At 49.3% G+C, this 17,552-nt stretch overlaps 1 long non-coding RNA gene across 1 annotated transcript; it reads right to left on the bottom strand.

Moving 5' to 3' along the window:
• Window positions 1-479: 479 nt before the first annotated feature.
• Window positions 480-16,346, bottom strand: LOC144937587 (uncharacterized). Its single transcript, XR_013637760.1, has 3 exons — window positions 16,227-16,346; window positions 3,773-3,815; window positions 480-525 (listed from the first exon to the last, which is right to left on the bottom strand). It is a non-coding gene; the product is annotated as an uncharacterized LOC144937587 (long non-coding RNA).
• Between the last annotated feature and the right edge of the window lie 1,206 nt (window positions 16,347-17,552).

Below are 17,552 nucleotides of genomic sequence, written 5' to 3'. Positions count from 1 at the left end.
ATCTCAGCACAATGTGCCCGGATCCCTTAAAGAATTTCAGCTCGGCGAGTATGCGACTGCTTCCTGTTTGGCGAGCGTCGGACAACCTTCGAGCCTTTGCCGGGTGTTGTAGGCGTGCGAGCCGCTGTGAAGATGATGACGGAGGGGATTTCTCCACGTCACCTCGCCACGCTCGAGATTGTTGAGTTTGTGACGTCGGCCAGGCGTAGACGTGGACAAAATAAATGAGCAGTCAATGCGCCTCGTCCACGTGTCCGTCTCTCCACGCCAACCAAAAATCAAGTATTTACATCCGCGCAGCAGTGTCAATTCGAGACAAGCAAACTCTGGAGCAGTTTCGACACGCGGCGTCTCATCAGCACAGGCAGATTTGCTTCAGTCAACGCTGGTGAACGACCAGATGTTAAAGGCAAGGGCCCCTCTCCCTTCACCGTGGGGTCCGAGTGATGTAATATGTCGGTAGACGTTGACATTTGAAGATCCAGATGAGCTATGACGCTCTTGTTCATCGGTGTCCAGCCTGAGCTGGGGTCGACAATCGCGGACATGGGAGCATAGAAGAACAGTGTGACTTGCATGTACCGTAACGCTGCTTCCTACCAAAGCCTATACAACCATAACAACTCCTGCTTTATATATATGAGGTGCTTGCCCATACAAACAATATCCAGTTGTAATTGCTGTCTCGTTCCTGAGATATGATAAGATCAATGAGATTGCCGCGAGATTTGGGCATAGATGTGCACGATATTATTTGTAATTAGTATTACTGTGACGCTTGCTTACCCACCAAAGTCTCATTACCGAGTCTCGTGACTCTTTTTCAGGAGGGCCCTGCTAGGTTATCGCAGTAGATTGTTGGGTGGTGGGGTGGGGGCGATGATTGCTATGGATATTATAAATGAGTTAGATTTGCGGTGCAATTTCTCCTTACTTGGACCATGGCGCTGGCACACAAATGCCTACTCTTGAAAATGACGTGATGAAATCTAAAGAGGAGTATTAACCAGCGCAGCCGCTCGATTCCAACCGTGCATCTCTGCAACAACGACAAGCGTTGACCTGGCTACCGCGGGGCCGCGTCACCAGCCCGGATTTTGTCGCGTAAATTACGATACTGTGTGCGCAGAATTTATATTGGATAGAGAAGCCAAATGTTATCATGTATCGGGCACATAATCTGAGCTCACAGCGGCATGTAGATTGGTAAATATTGGCATCGTCCAATTTCTCAGCAAGGACTTTGACCATGCCAATATTTGCCCATGTATACGTTCGCGTAAACGAAGACGTACGCTCTGTTCCAACGATGTGAAATTGCCCAACAGGCAAAAATAAATACATTCATCCGTGGGCCAAATTTACCTATCGGCCATCTGGAGATTTGTTCTGTCGCACCAGCCAATCATTCTTGAATTGAGCAGGGCCTAAATACGCGCAGTTGCAAGCATGTTCAACTTGTTTCGCTAACTTTATTTTGAACATCGTATCTATTTTTGTAAGCGCTCAGCAAGACATTAGCAGACAGATATCACAAGATACATACATAGCGAGAGCAACACAGGTGACAGAGAGGGGTGATCGTCTCTGTGGGGTGGCCTTAAATAGACAGAGGGGGGGCGGAGGCAGAGAGAGGGAGGGGGGTTAGAAAAAATTAGCATATCAATGAGTGGTCCAAAAGAAAACGTGGTGCTGCGAGTACGATGGCACAGCAAGCAAGCCTGAAAATCAGGAGAAAGACACACTAAAATTAAATAACCTAGTAAAATATCGAAATGTAATGTAATACAACACAGAGGGTCGGTCAACACACAATTAACGCATAGCCTGGTTGATTACGTATTTCAAAGATTGCTAAGTTAGAATTTAAGTGTGAACATTCTAAAGAGGACACAGGCAGAGAAAACAAGTTGCCTGTGTCCTCTTTAGAATGTTCACACTTAAATTCTAACTTAGCAATCTTTGAAATACGTAATTAACCAGGCTATGCGTTAATTGTGTGTTGACCGACCCTCTGTGTTGTATTACATTACATTTCGATATTTTACTAGGTTATTTAATTTTAGTGTGTCTTTCTCCTGATTTTCAGGCTTGCTTGCTGTGCCATCGTACTCGCAGCACCACGTTTTCTTTTGGACCACTCATTGATATGCTAATTTTTTCTAACCCCCCTCCCTCTCTCTGCCTCCGCCCCCCCTCTGTCTATTTAAGGCCACCCCACAGAGACGATCACCCCTCTCTGTTACCTGTGTTGCTCTCGCTATGTATGTATCTTGTCATATCTGTCTGCTAATATGTCTGTCTATAGTTTTCTGGTTAGATATTATGTCGCTATTTCATTATACCTGATGATGATTGCTTGTGTTGCAATCGAAACGTCGTATTCTATTATTTAATTTAATTTATTATTTTATCTTTAGACGTGACTTAACCGAAAAAAACAAATAATAATTCCTGCAGTCACGAAAGTTCTAAAATTAAGATCGCTCAGCAAGAGTTTGACGAGATGTGCGGCGAGTGCTCTTGCCAGAGGTGGGACAAAGTCATTGGTATGCAAGTCCAAGTCGAGTCGCAAGTCATCAAATTCATGACTCGAGTCTGACTCGAGTCCAAGTCACATGACTCGAGTCCACACCTCTGGCTCTTGCTCGTTATCTCCCGCGGCCTGTGCACGGTCACCATCCTTTTCGCAGGCCCCACCGTGCCACAATCCATCTCACTCTCGCTCCCGAGTGCATTGCATCGCTCCATCTCCGCGGTGGTCATCCTCTTGGGAACGTTATCTCCTCTGGCTGACATTTCATCATCAGTCTTGTCTAGTGGCCCTCGTGCTCATCCAGCAATGCGTCCTGCATGAGCCCACTTTGCTCGCCTCTAACAGTGCATTTGATGTGTATACACTTGCATTTGCTGTCTGATTCGTGTGTTCATCTCCCTGTCTCTGAGTGAAATTCCAAGTGTTCATTTCTCCACGCGCCTTTGGCCACTCACTCAGCGTTGCTACGTGTTTTGTGTTGTCAGTGTCTCGAATCCATGTCGTAGCTGGCAGTGTGTGCACTGATTGGACATTGTTCTTGTTTGAGCACAGTAGAACACTGCTAATAATTCTGAAACTCTAATCTTGCTAAAGCACTCTTTAAAAAAAGCTTAAGGTGTGGAACCTGCAAATGCTCGCTCATACCACTGGAGGGAAAAGCCTCTTCTACATGACATTTGGCCTACTCTTCCACGCTGTCCAGACGTTCTGGAAGAGGTGGACGTAGTCACACTTTACCCAACCACACACGGCCCCGCCACTCGACCATCTACGGTGCAACCGCTCACACTGCTGGGTGGACAGAGGCGGGAGAGATTTGAGAAAATCGCACCATTGCGGTAATGCCGAGCCGTAAGATCCCTGCCCCACGAGAGACCTCTGGAGCTTCTTCTTGGTTCTTTCGGTAAAGTCACGTAGAAGGGAAATAATAAAATAATAAAAATTAAACATAATAATAATATAATAAAATAACCTCTGGAGCTGCGCACCGTGCTGCCCCCCACCTCCCCTGAAAAAAAATCAAAAAGCACCCTCCCCGCCTAATTTTCCGTCACAATCAAATCACGTCACAAATTCGACCTGCCCTGCGCCGTCAGGGTGGTCACGCCAGCTTGTCCCGCAGCCGACAACAACCGCGCGGCGTCCCGAACGACTTTCACCGTGCGCAGGAAAACAGGACGCAGAATTAAACCGCAATGCATTTCCATTACAGTTGGGGGAGATTGAATATCTCACCTGCGGTGCAGTCAGGCGTGAGAGCGAGTCACCTTCATTCCGTCTGCAAGGTTGACAGGTACAAAGAAGCACAAAAGAACATCAGCAGTCGCTCGCGACTTTGTTTGTTGTTGTTTACACGAGACCTCACACACATTGGGAGAAAGACAAAGATCCAACTGTGAATAGCCTACTCTGGCTGATGGAGCACGTGCTGCCCGCGCGCGCGTGTGAAGGACGGCACGGTGCACGAGGGGGTGTTGTAGCCAGAAGCATGCCCGGCCGCCTTTGTCTCCCCAGTGCTAATGTTTACACACCGAACCGGCTGCTCAATTTAGGCTGCACTGGTTCAGATATTTGCCACTGGATTTGACCGTGGCCAGGAATCAAATCCAGGTTGTGGCATCTGTTCTTCTCAGTTTATTATTGGATGCAGAAAGATTTGCGTGCGCACACACACACATAGAACATGTGCACACACACACACACAAAATACAGAAAAGTATGATAGTGGTATAAGATTATAGCAGCATCCTCATCGTGATTGTGAAATAAAATTAATGACACATTTTGTTAATATAGCTCATTTGGTAATGCTTTTTTAATGCAACATTTTACAAGGCTTTTAATTAACCTCCCTATTCGTTCAAGAGCTATGGTGATCCGCAGTGACTTCCATGGGACACGTCCCATGCTCAAATGCACCCAGAGTGGATAAGAACTCTCGTCATGTATGACAGCGTGGGAGGCGTGTAGAATGTCAGTGTTGCTGTATGTGCTGGTTTCATGTGAAGGTTAAAGCCTGGTCTCACATGCTCTGTGTGTGTGGGGGGGGGGAGTGGTAGTGAAGTGGTTAGCACGCTGCGATACGAACCCGGCGACCCGAGTTCATTTGCCGATAACGGCCAACACCAGTCACGATTCTGAACCAGTCCTGGGCCTCCCCTTGGTCGACTCAGCCTCACATAAGTACCTCGTGGGGTGTGTAAAAAACATCGGCACTAGGGAGACAAAGGTGATCGAGTGTGGTGCTAGCCACCCACCCCCTCGTGTGCCGTTCCAACATTCATAGGTGCTCGCTAACAGCACTTGCCCCAACAGTATGTTCGGCTATACAGGGGATCTTTGTCTTTGCTGCATGTGCTTGCCCCATCAGTCTATGCAGGCTACACAGGGGATTGCTCGAGGGCGAGGTGAAAGTCTGAGCTCGTGGTGTGTCACACACACTGATAAAAAAAATACTTTCTTCCAGGTTGGCAGACTGACTGCGGGGCTGATTGCGGGGCTGACTGTGGTGCTCTGCTCGGGAGAGGCTTTGTAGTCCAAGGGCGTTGGTGTCAACCCCGTGGGTGTTTCATCGCCGCGCTAAATGCGCTTCGCGGCGTATGCATAAAGGAGTCGAGCGACTTGACCAACGCGGAGAGCACCATGGGCGGACACGTGGTGAGTTCCACGGCACCGTCCAGGTAAGGCGACTGCACTCTGGCTGGACACTCTCCACGTGTGACCGTTACGAGCACCGCCCGTGCGCAACTTGCGTCGGAAGTGACCCAAGTGAAGATGTAGGCTTTGGGGACTTCCCAGTTAACCCGCTCGTTAATCCACTCCACTGCTGGCGGAAGGGCCTCAGCCAGAGGGAGTTCTAGACTTTGAATTTTAAACAACTTTTATTGCCGCCAGCAGCAACAGCACTGGAGGCGATTTCGATTCGAAATACAAAGTCACCAGCAAACAAATGAATATAAACGCGCTGTGGCGCTACAAGCACCGCGCACAACACGAAAGAAAAATCACGTGGCTGTTGTGGTCATCGCGCACGCCACGGTGACGAGCGAGCGCTTCAAAAGGTGAACACGAGGGTGCCGTCCACGCTGGTACAGAGGGCTTTTCCGGCTCCCCAGCGTTCGAAGAAGACGTGCACATCACCGACATGTGTGTGGTATGCGTGATCCAGCCGGAGCCGTGCCTTGAGCAGGCCTCTGAACACTGGAAGCACAGAGCAGCCATCAGTGTCACCTTCCAGCATCTTTTTTAGTTCTAGAGAGAGCCCATCTGGAGGCTAATCGACCTACTCTTGCATGCTGACCTGACCGCCTGAAAGAGGTGTTCAGACACGTCGCTGAAAGGGATGATGGCCGGTTTGTCAAAACGAACGACGGAGTGGCAGCCAAAGGCGGGAACGAGCCACACGGGACATCCTCCGCGGAAGCGGAGTGATTAAATCAGCTCGTATGCAAGTGGTAGATTGATTGTTCGTGAGAGATGGTCGTGGCTTTGGGAGGCCTTCATGCAGCAGCGAAAACATCGTGACTGATGAAGATGATGACGATGATGATTATGACATCATACAGGAAGACTGGGGGGGCACTGCCATTAGCCAGCCTTGCGCACTTGCCATGTTGACGTAGCCGCTAATCAAATCTGTACATTACGAGAGAAAAAAACATGACCACAGAATCAGATACAGAAGAGCCATTAAAAGAACACAACTAACCTAGAGTCATCTATTAAAGTCGATCACGTGTCCAAATGTATCTTGATGGTGACCCAACACAAGCGGACCACAGTGCAGTTCGACAGGAACTCATCACAATCAAAATATGTATTTGTACTGGAGGAATCCGATGAGCTATGAAGCTCTTTCTTCACAGACGTCCAGTAGTGGCGGGTCAAAACGCACAAAGGCCTGTGTTGTGTTGTGTACACATAGCTACTTTTACCCAGCTACAACGTGATATTTTTGACCGACCGCTCTATTTCGGGATGGGGTGGGGTGGGGGGGTGCGTTAGGGATCGGGGGGTCGGAAATATACTTTAGGCAATGTGACGAATTTTTAATTAGCGAGTTCTTGCAGTGGTAAAAAAAGGAAGCGGAAAGAAAAGCAACTGAAATATTTTTTTTATTGCGATAAAGTGGCATGTTGTGTGGACGCGTCGTCTACTGATGCATATCCGCTGGCGATGAAATATCTGGGCGGAGAACGGCTCCCCACCACCAGACCACCACACCACCACACCCGAGCTCTCCCAGGGAATCTTGTTGACTGCATGTTTAATTAGCCTTCATATTATTTCCCAGGGCTTCTCAGCGCATGACACATTTGGCTTTTCTCGCGATTTCTCAAAAACATTTATTCCATTGTTTTTTTTTTTCCCCGGGATTAATGCTAAGTACAGTGTAGCTATGCAAATCGGACAATTATTCTGCTTACCTGCGTTAAATTTTAAAGATGTCATCCCATACATATTTAACGGCTTTGTTTACCGGGGCTTTATTGTTAACCTAAAAAAAAATCCGTGACGTGAAAGATTCTTTAAAGAGAAAGAATATGTTGCGTTATTTATATCGTGGTGTATGTGTGTGTGTAAAAATAAGAGAGAATGACATGAGCAACCTCAATGAATAAGCGATTAAAGCGAAAATTAAATAACAGGGGGTTTATTTTTCTCTGTTAATTCTGGCACAGCCAGAGCAAGCCGAGTGCAGTTCTGATTTAATTTCATTAATGCCGCTTTTACAGCAAATAAAGATATTTAGACTTTCTCACCATACTTCAAATATAATTACTTTGATCCTTCATTTATTAGAATGCCACGACTGAAACTAAGGGGGTTAAGACGTGGTTTTTTGCATACTATAATTCAATATTGCAAGGAAATGAAAATAAATGGGATGAAGGCTACCCAAAAATTATCTTCCATTCGTAGCAGCGGAACCTCTGTGTGTCTTTCACGTTCGAGATTTCATTTCATTCCGCCTGTGTTGCTAGTGCCAGTGAGCTGTCTATGAGGTGGATCCTCAGTGGAGGCGAAAGGCGCAAAGTACACTGCGCCAAAGTTCAGTGACCCAAGTGGCTCAAGGGCGGTTAGAAATATCCGCTCCAATTCAGACTCATTTTTTCATTCAATTATTCTCAGAACACTATTACGAATGTATTTCAATTATAATTCGTCCAACCGTCAATTATTTCACACGGCAGTGATATAATCGAGTTGTCATATATCAAGTCGAGCATTTACTGTTTGCAGTCGTATGTTGTTGTGAGCCGGTAACTTCCCACTGCTGGCCCAAGGCCTCCGCAATTATCGTCCACGCCGCCCACCTCCGCTCCGCTGCTCATGTCCAGCCCGTGGCCTCCCCCTGAAGTGTCATCCAGCCATGGCCTCACCCTGAAGTGTCATCCAGCCATAACCTCCCCCTGATGCTGCTGCTGCCATCCCTTCCACCGTCTCCCTCTGCTTCTCTTCACTTCTCTCGCTTTCCGCACTCACGGAGTTCATTTTATTTCTCATCTCTCGTCAGCTGTTTTCATGGAGTCTCCTGCCCATGTCCACGTGATTCCCTTTCCTTTAAGAGCAGCAGCAACGTAGGTGACCCCTGTTCGCTTACTTCTTCTTCATTTCTTAACCCATCGCTTCATCTTACTCCAAAGAAACCTTTTGCCTAGGGTCCCCAGTGTTCTGGCACTACCAACACCACAACATTTCCCACGGCCAAGCGAATGGAGTTGCTCTCCATTGTAGCCCATGAGCTCAGACGAGATAATTCCACTTGTCAGTGCAACCCAAGATAGCATAACTTGAATGGTTGCAATCTCTTGACGTGGTCGATAACAGTGAATTATGTCATAGCCGTTTCGAAATGAGTGGGGCAATTGAGTAATGCATTCTTATTGGCCGTATAAACACATCGACGCAACTAAATGACACCTTCGCGGGTAGCAATATTTGCTCCGGCCCATTTGGACTGTTGGGTCTTCTCCGCTGCATCGAGTTTAATCCGACTCCGTCCCTAATCGCGCCGACATCGTCCGGCAGCCCTGGGAGAAGGGAAGGATCCCCTCTTGCCGAATGCCGACCCGGGGCGAGCGGCCATCGTGGGCGTGCGGTGGAAACGGAGACCTGAACGGCCCTGACCACAAGGCTGTTTGGTCGGTTAAGGAATCGATGTGTTTCAATAATAGATTACGCTCTAAAGGGGGCGCGTAATGAATTATATATGCTAATGGAATGTTACGAAGAAAAAAAAAAGACCGGTGGGATCGAGTTTCGTCGGCCCTGCTGGCGATGTGGTGCGATCGGCGTTGCAGTAGCGGCGGCGGCGGCGGCGGTGGTGGTTGTTAGCGGCGCAACTTTTCCGCTCGGAGTTGCGAGGCTGCACGCGTCTCCTCGAACGGAGATGCTTTCACGGCTTAGTTTCCATGGTTGCTGGCCCACGTGACGTCAGGCACAGGGGGGGGGGGGGCGGGGGGGGGGGCGCTCCGTGAATGCTTCTGCCTGTGGGCAGCTTCAGCAGAGGGGGCCCCGCCTGTGTGTCGATTAGCCAGAGGCTCGTTCATTGTCCCGCCTGCCCACAGCAGCACACTGAATTCTTTTTTTTTTAACGCGTATATGAAATGTGCGGAGATAATGGCTTTTATTATTATTCTGGTGGCAGAGCGGGCGGGGGGGGTATTGTGTTGCTTGGATGAAACGTCTCATGTGGACACTGTCTCCTCCCCTGTATGCGTTCGTTGCGTGCGTGTGAGCGAGCGTGTGCCCGATGTGCCAGTCGTCAAAAAATTGCTAGCGATTTTGTGATGAGGCCAATGCCTCGAAAATGCATTTTGCTCAAAAATAAATGAATCTTTAAATTGCGAAAATAATGGCCTTTGTAATTGTTGCACTTTTGTCAAAATGTGCCATTTATAGTCTTCAAGATGCTCCTTTGATGCGCCCCTGTCTATCTCTGCCCCTCACCTCTCCCTCCCATGAACTCCACTCCCCTCCCCTCCATGCACTCTCTTACCTCTCTCATTGACTTTAATCCCCTCCACAGACTATCCTACCTCTCTCCTCTCATCTCACTCTACTCCCCTCCACACACTCTCTTAACTCGCCCCTTTCATCTCACTTTACACCCTTCCATGCACTCTCCACTCCAGCATCCAACGCTTTATGTCGAAACTCCAATTCAACCTTTTCTCAGTGGGAGGTTGCTCATTCTCCTGGAATGAGCTTTCCCGACACCCAGTCATCCGTGCTGTTGATTACCTGCCCCTGTACAAATGAAGGCTCAAAATCTCCCTCTACCTATGACTGAAAACCTCTCTTTATGAAGTATATTTTCCAACTGTCTCTGTACAACACCTTCCGTTGCGACCACATATAGACTCTACATAGATCCAAAAACGTATCGCATTGCCTTGCAAAACTCTGCGTCATTTTGTTTGACACATTGGAATTCACTTGGATGTACTTCATGAAACGTAGGTGCCCGTTAACAAAAATACGTTTGATCCCAATGGGCTCTTAATTGTTTCTTAACTTTTATTCCGTAAATGCATGCCAGCCATTCTCAATGCATGTGCCACCATGGGGGTTTTGCAGTGTACCTCACCACACTGGTCATTTCGGGTTGGTGAAGGCCCTGCCCGGGGTTGGGGGTGTGGTGGCGGAGGTAAAGCTGACAATGATATATGACTCGCTACTGATGTTAACCGTGGCCAGGAATCGATCTTGGCTCACAGGGTTCTTAGCGCGGCACGCTAACCACTGCGCCACCACTCCACACCAATCGGTTTTTACCGAAGAATCCAATGGTGACCTCTCGCTGCCACTGGACCAATGCTGAAAATAATTCTGCATCACATCGCGAAAACCTTGCGAGTCGCATCGTCTGCTGGCGCATCGCGATTATCAAGCAGCAAAACTAAATCATGCATACCCGCATTAATATAGAAACAGCAAACGGTACGAACACCGATTCAAACAGGGATACAAGTAGAGGAAACCGTGAAGCTGGTCCAAAACAGATTCATATTTTATACGTACATATATATTTAAATAAGCATACTTTAACCCGGATAATCCCTTGAGTTGGCACATTGCGTGTGAGATAGGTGTAAAGGATCGGCCCCGTCCTCAAATGAAGACGGAGGGAACCGAGACGGAAAGATTGCAAGCAACAAAAGGGGGATCACTTTGTGAAAGGAAGTTGGTTCGCCCTGAGATTTTTATTGACCCTAAACCATAAGGCCTCACCGGGCTATGCCCAGGGGTTGAGTTTCAGCAAACCGAGTCAGAATCAATATCTCCCGAGTTTGAGAATACGGTTTCAGTTAAAAGCCAAAGGTTAAAGAGATTGACGGAATTAATGTCGAGTCAAACTCACTTTAGTGTATCATTCTATCTTGTCACATCAGTTGGCGATGAAGGTCAAATGATTTAGAGAGAAATGTCAAATAATTTTCCTCGCTTCATCTGTCAACACGGGTGGCGCAGAGCGACGTGAACCGCCGATGTTTTTGAGGGTTTCTGCTTCCCACAGCGCCCCCCCCCCACTCCACCTCGGTCCGGTGGGGAGGGGACGAGGGCTGATCCGTCGCGGCTAACTGCGCCGGTCTGATGCGTCCTGTCGAGAAACCTGGACGAGAGAAATCCATACGAGAGTGCGCGTGCGCGTGTGTCGGCTGTAAACAGGCGTTTGTTAACCGAGGGATTACAAAATAACGCGAAGATATTAAAAAAGAGGGAAAGTTTTCGTGCAAACGATCATGAGCCAACTTCTTTCCAAGAGCACATCAGACGGAATATTAACGATTATAATAATGCCATTTGTAACGCGTCCAATATTTCACTGGCATAAGCGACAGTGACTCCGGGGCACGGGTCAAGCTCAGGGTCACTGGGAAGCCAGCCGTGAGAGGCGAGGAGGGCCACTAACAAAGCCTAGGGCCTGGTCAGTGTCTCCTAGAGTTTGTGTCGGTTGAACGCTGCTATTGTGAATGCGGAGCAGCAGCAGCAGTGGGGACGATGATGATGACGATGATGATGGCCGCGTTCCAGACGGCGGAGGCTGCTGCGGAGAAACGACGTCTGGCATTGCCGACCCTGTCCCTTAGAGCAGAGAGGAGGCGGAGGGGGTGGTGGAGGCTGTGAGTCGAGTGACTTTACTGAAAGAGCCAGAGAGTATGGATTCCTGCAGTCACGAAAGCTTCAAATCAAGACTTCCTGTAGAGAGTTCCATTGTGAGCTGCAGTGCAGGGTGACGAGAGAGTGAAGAGAGATAACTCTGCCCATAGGGGGGCGGGGGGAAGGGGGACCACACATCCTAAATCTATATTCTTGACGGCAAACATTTCGGGGTGCCTCAGTGTGTGTCAATGGGCCCTTCGAATGAAACGTCGAGAGAGAGCTGTGTGTGGACGAGGCAGAAGTTACGTTCGTGTGCGTTGGCTTTACGTGCCGCTTGCATTCATGTTCCATCCACTTCACACACCGTGATGCACTTCGCCTCCCCCCAGTCATAGTCAAAGGTAAAGGCGCTGCCCTGCAGTCGCCTGCTCATGCCACTGCTGCCGGAAGGGACTCCAACTCGAGGAAGCTTCAAGTTGACTGCTTCCTAGCCGTTGGTCTCAATTCACGCTGGCCATATGTCAGAATCAGAATATGTATTCATACTAGAAGAGGAATCCGTTGAGCTACGAAGCTCTTTTTCACAGATGTCCAGTAGGGGCGGGTCAGAAAGAGGTGGGGTCACCCACAACTTTGCTCCACCACACGCGGGCCTGCCGAACCACTAGCTGCGGTGAGCCCATGTATTCTGCTGGGATAGACAGGCCCAGATGGAGATGCGGCGAGCGGGGGGGGAAGGGGTGGGGCTGGCGGGGAATTTAAGAATCTTGCACCATTGTTACAACTGCCTCGCTGGAAGATAGAAGCAAAAACCCGGTGGGGCCCTGGATCACGTGTCCAGTGCTGACTGCGCCGCTGACAGCCAACATCGGCGAGCGTAAAATTTCCTTTGAGGACCACGAAGAAGAATTTCGCCCATGCAGTGGAACGTGGAGCTGCCACCATTTAGTGAGCCGGGGACCCGACAAGGCGCTCGCGCGCTGCTTGCCTGGCAGAGATCAGCAGGACGGGGGATGGGAACGACCACGCGGCCAATTAGGTCACCGGAGAACGCTTCCCCACTTTAGTTGGAAGCAGATGCCAGAAACGCCCCCCCCCGCATCCATGCTGAATGATCGCAGATCCCTCCACAATAGGCTCTGCGTCCATCTTTGAGCGCGTGCCACCGCATGTCCAAGCAGCTTCTGTTTGGTCAGATAGAGGGGGCTAAACGCGCGCGGCACAGGCTAGAGAAGAGATGGATCGATGTTTAGCAGAGTGGACTTGCCGATGACTGGTACCGGCAGTGCCAAGATCGGCCTCTGTGGAGGAGGCTTGTGAAGGACGCTGCTGGGCAGATGGAGAGAGTCACCCTCCAACAAAGATGGAGGGCAGAGGAGCAACGCTCACAGTAATGAGGAGAGCGCTAGGTGGTTAAAATGAAGCAAGTTGGCACGGTAGGGGGCAAAGGTGGTGCTTCTGCCAGTCATCTCAGTCAGTCAACCCATGGCATCTCAGTGAGTCAACCCATGACCTCCTTCCTGTCAGCGAGCCTTCAGCAATTCACGTTGCCTCAAAGTACACTTAGCCTGGCACAGGTACTGGGGTGACGTTGTCGCCACTTAGTGGGCGGATGACAGCTGTTGTTGTGCGTGTGTATTTGTGTGTGTGTGTGTGCACGCGCGTTAGAGGTGAGCGGCAGTGCTGTGCGCGCTGCACTACGAAACCGGCAAAAACCAAGTTCTATTCAGGCTCACGGGCGATGACAGTGACGAATATCCGAACCCAGCCCTGGGACTCTCCTAGGTCGACTCAGCCTCAAATGACTCCCTGGAACGGTGTGTATTAATCATCAGCACTGGCGAGACAAAGGCGAACAGGAGTGGTGCTGGCCACCCCCAACCCCCTGCGCGTGCCATTTGCTCGGCCTTAATAGGGACGCTGCTCGCGAACAGTGCTTGCCCCCCCCCCCAGCAGGACACGAGCGCACAGGTGCCGCTGAGTGCGGTGCGCGTGCAAGTCCCACACTTTCCGCGTGCGCGACTTCTCAGAGACTCCTTCCCAATTAAGCTGTCACTCGATCGATCGACGGTGACCTGTGCGCGAAACAAAGACAAAGACCCCCCCTCCCCCCCCATATAGCCTGTAACAGACTGTTGGGGCAAGCGCTGTTAGCGAGCAGCACTTATGAAGGCCCGCACGGCACACGAGGGAGGTGGGTGTCCGGAAACCACGTCCCCGCCGCCTTTGTCTCCCCAGTGTTGATGTTTACACACCTCCCCATGTACTTGTTTCGGGCTGAGTCGACCTAGGGGAGGTCCGGAACAGGTTCAGTGTAATCGCCAATGGTGTTGGCCGTGAGAGGGAATCAAACTCGGGTCGCCGAGTTCATATCACAGTGCGCTAACCACTGCTCCACTGCTCCCCACATGTGCGTTTGTCTGAGACATCATGTGTGTGTGTTAGTATTTTGTTAGTAGGTGTGTGTGTGTTAGTGTGTGGGCAGCGGTAGTGCAGCGGTCAGCACGATTGTCTGAACCAGTCCTGGGCCTCCCCTAGGTCGACTCAGCCTCCAATGAGTACCTGGTGGGGTGTATGGAAACATCGCCACTGGAGAGACCAAGGCGGGCAGGCGTGGTGTTGGCCACCCACCCCGTCGTGTGCCGTACCAACCTTCATAGGTGCTCGCTAAAATCACTTGCCCCAACAGTCTCTTAAGGCTATACGGGGGATCTTTGTCTTTGTGTGTGTGTCTCAGACATATACACACACAGCATGCTAAGATGCTCTTAAAACTTCTGATGACCAAAGCTGCGCGCGGTCATGATCTAATCTGGAGCGGCCGAAAATGAACAAATAAATAAATAAGCAATAAATGATGCCGAACACCTGAATTTCATGCCACGCTGCAGCCCGGTGGGGTGTGCCCACGTCAGGGGGGGGGGGGAAGTGCGGGGTGGATGACACCGGGGGATTGCTGCCGCGTGACTTGTCTCGGCCCTTTGCTGTTCCAAGGAATCGCGGAGCGCACGAGGGTCGATTCCCGTGAAAATGACCCCCAAGGTGACGGCCCGGTTGGCCCTCGGGCTCGTGGTAGCCGAGCGGACTGGTCGCAAAAAATACGCCAAATAGTGAAGAATGACCGAATGATATCGCTGCGTTTCTCAAGCGTCCCCTTTAAAAAAAAAAAATGACCTCAAATTATTTCTTGCGCTTTGTCTGACAGTTTGATGTGTCGTTGCAAGCTCTCGCTCACTCACGCACGGCGACGGTGACCTTAAACAAACGCGGCCTCTCGACGGGAACGTCTGCAGCGAGGCTTGCCGTAGAGCGTTGTGTTTTTACTGGCTCTTGTCGGATGTCTCAGCCACTGGCTATCATCATCATCATCTTTCCAGAGCCAGCGTCCGTCCCATGCCCACTTACTTTTTTTTCACCGTCAATGCGAGTTTTCTCCGGGTGCTCCGGTTTCCTCCCACTTGCATAAACGCCCATCCTTAATTCCTGCTAAAACTAAAAATATATTTTTTATTTTACTAGGGAAGGACCACTGGGCTTTGATTTGTACACAAACGATAGCTCAACGGAGTGGCTTATCGCGTGGAGATTTACAGCAGCCAAATACTCTGAATGCATGTTTTTAAACGTGAAGATGACCCAGGTAAAAACATCCACGCGACCGCGAGGAACATGCACACTCCAAATAGACAGCAGGGGTCAGGATCGGAATTGAACCCACGGCCTCCAGTATACCAGGCGAGGTAGTTAATATCTCGCCATCGAGGTGCCCATTACTCGATATAATTGACTAAAAACATGTTTTTTTTTAAACCAATGCAACAGGACCCTACGGAAAAAGAGTAAATTCATAATTTAAGAATATAACTTTGTAGAGCGTCTTATAATCTGGAGAATAGCGACATCAAAGGAAAGGGACCAATGAAATCAGCGGGTGTACAGGTGCTCAGTGGATGATTACATAACAGGCTCGTCGGAGATGGTTTCGGCTGATGGGAACCCCTCATCCAGCAGTGGATTGACCATGGATCATGATGATGCTGCTGATGATGACGGTAATGACCTCTACTAATGGCGGTGTTTCTACCAATCGAGAAAGGCCTGTGGAAAATTGCAACAATTAAAATAGGGATGTGGAAAATTGAAAATTAATAAAAGTGCACCTCAAGATTCGTAATGTCTGCACAATCAAACAGAGGGGACTGCTAAGCCTGGTATTAATACAGTAATTAACCTAATGTAATACTTTTCAATTACATTTTCAATTACAAGGATGAGGAAGTGTGTGGTTCCACTCTTTAAATTCCCTCATGGGATCTGTTTCAATCAATGCATTTATTAAGCTGATACATCTTGTTTATTGATTGCCTTTTTATATTCTGTCATCAGCATCGCAAATGGAGCATCAAACTCCCTCGTGCCTCCCTAGCGGCGGCCGCACCGAGAGACGACGGCTGCCAAGAAAAGAAAAAGCCAACGTCGAGAAAAATTAAACAAAATCTTAAGCCAAATTTACGTTAAATAAAATAGAGGCAATGCAGACACAAAGCGCGCACGCGCTCTCTCCACGTCTACATTGTACCTGGCGACACGTGGATGATGTGTGACGGTTGGCACGCAGGACGCGCGGTCCAGAGGTCACCGGTTGGATAGAATCTTCCCGCGTGGCAGATGGAACAGAGGGAGCCTTCTTAAATCGCCCTCTCCCGCCTCAGTCCACGCAGCAGCATTTATAGTTGCACCATAGCCCGTCTATCGGCAGACCCGGTGTGGTGGTGGGTCAAAGTGGGTGTACTCCCACCTCGTTTGCCAGCAGTCGTGTGAGCAAGCAATTGCAACACTGCTCCTTTCTTTACCTTTTACATATGTGAGTGAGTGTATGTGCGTGTAGCGGTTAGCGTGCTGCGCCATGAACCTGGCGACCCGGGTTCGATTCCCGCTCACGGCCAACACCAGTGACGATTATCTGAACTGGTCCCGGGCCTCCCCTAGGTCGACTCAGCCTCAAATAAGTACCCGGTGCGATGTGTAAACATCGCCGCTAGGGAGACAAAGGCGGTCGGGCGTGGTGCTGGCCACCCACCCCCTCGTGTACCGTTCTGGCCTTCATAGGTGCTCGCTAACAGCACTTGCCCCTACAGTCTGTTAAGGCTATACGGGGGATCTTTATCTTTGTCTCTACCAAGAAGTGTAGCTGGTATGGTAGAGTAGAAGGCCGCGTGGCTCAGTGGTCAGAGGGCTAAGCCGGTTCCGAACAGGGCCTGGGTTTGAACTGGGTTTCAGCTGCCCACGATTGGCAAGTGAATGGTCTCTTGGTTTGACTCGTGCGATGGAAACTCATCTAGCAGCAGAGTGTGTGGGAAAGTGCATAAAGATAACATCCAGACGATTCTTCAGAATAAGCTTTGTGGACATCTCCTCCATAGCAATTTGCGACACACACGGGGATCATAGTCCCTTGAAATTTGTTACTTTGAAGATATTCTTTGGTTCTTTCGGTAAAGTCACGTAGATTTAAAAAGGTGAATACAAATAATAAGAATTACATTTTTTTTTTAATGTAAACCGCTCATGTAGACTGTAGCCTGGTTCTTAATCGGAGTGAGTGTACTGGAAATCCATAATGTGGACTGTAGCCTGGTTATTAAGTTTGGTGAGTGTACTGGCAGTCTATAATGTAGGCTGTAGCCTGGTTCTTAACCTCGGTGAGCGTACTTTAAAAATAAAAAAAATAAACCACGAAGTTTCGATCGCAACACAAGGACCCTGTTGCTGATGACGACCGCTTGTGTTGGGATTGAAACGTCGTGGTTTTTGTTTAGTATTTTTAGTTTTATTTTAGTTGTATTCTTATTTTAATTTTATTTTTATTACTGAAAGAACCAGAATAAGTCTACATTATAGACTG

This window comes from Lampetra fluviatilis, chromosome 19 (assembly GCF_964198595.1).
Source record: "Lampetra fluviatilis chromosome 19, kcLamFluv1.1, whole genome shotgun sequence".
NCBI lineage: Eukaryota > Metazoa > Chordata > Hyperoartia > Petromyzontiformes > Petromyzontidae > Lampetra > Lampetra fluviatilis.
Note: the sequence above shows the minus strand (reverse complement) of the source record. Positions and strands in the feature narration are given on the sequence as shown.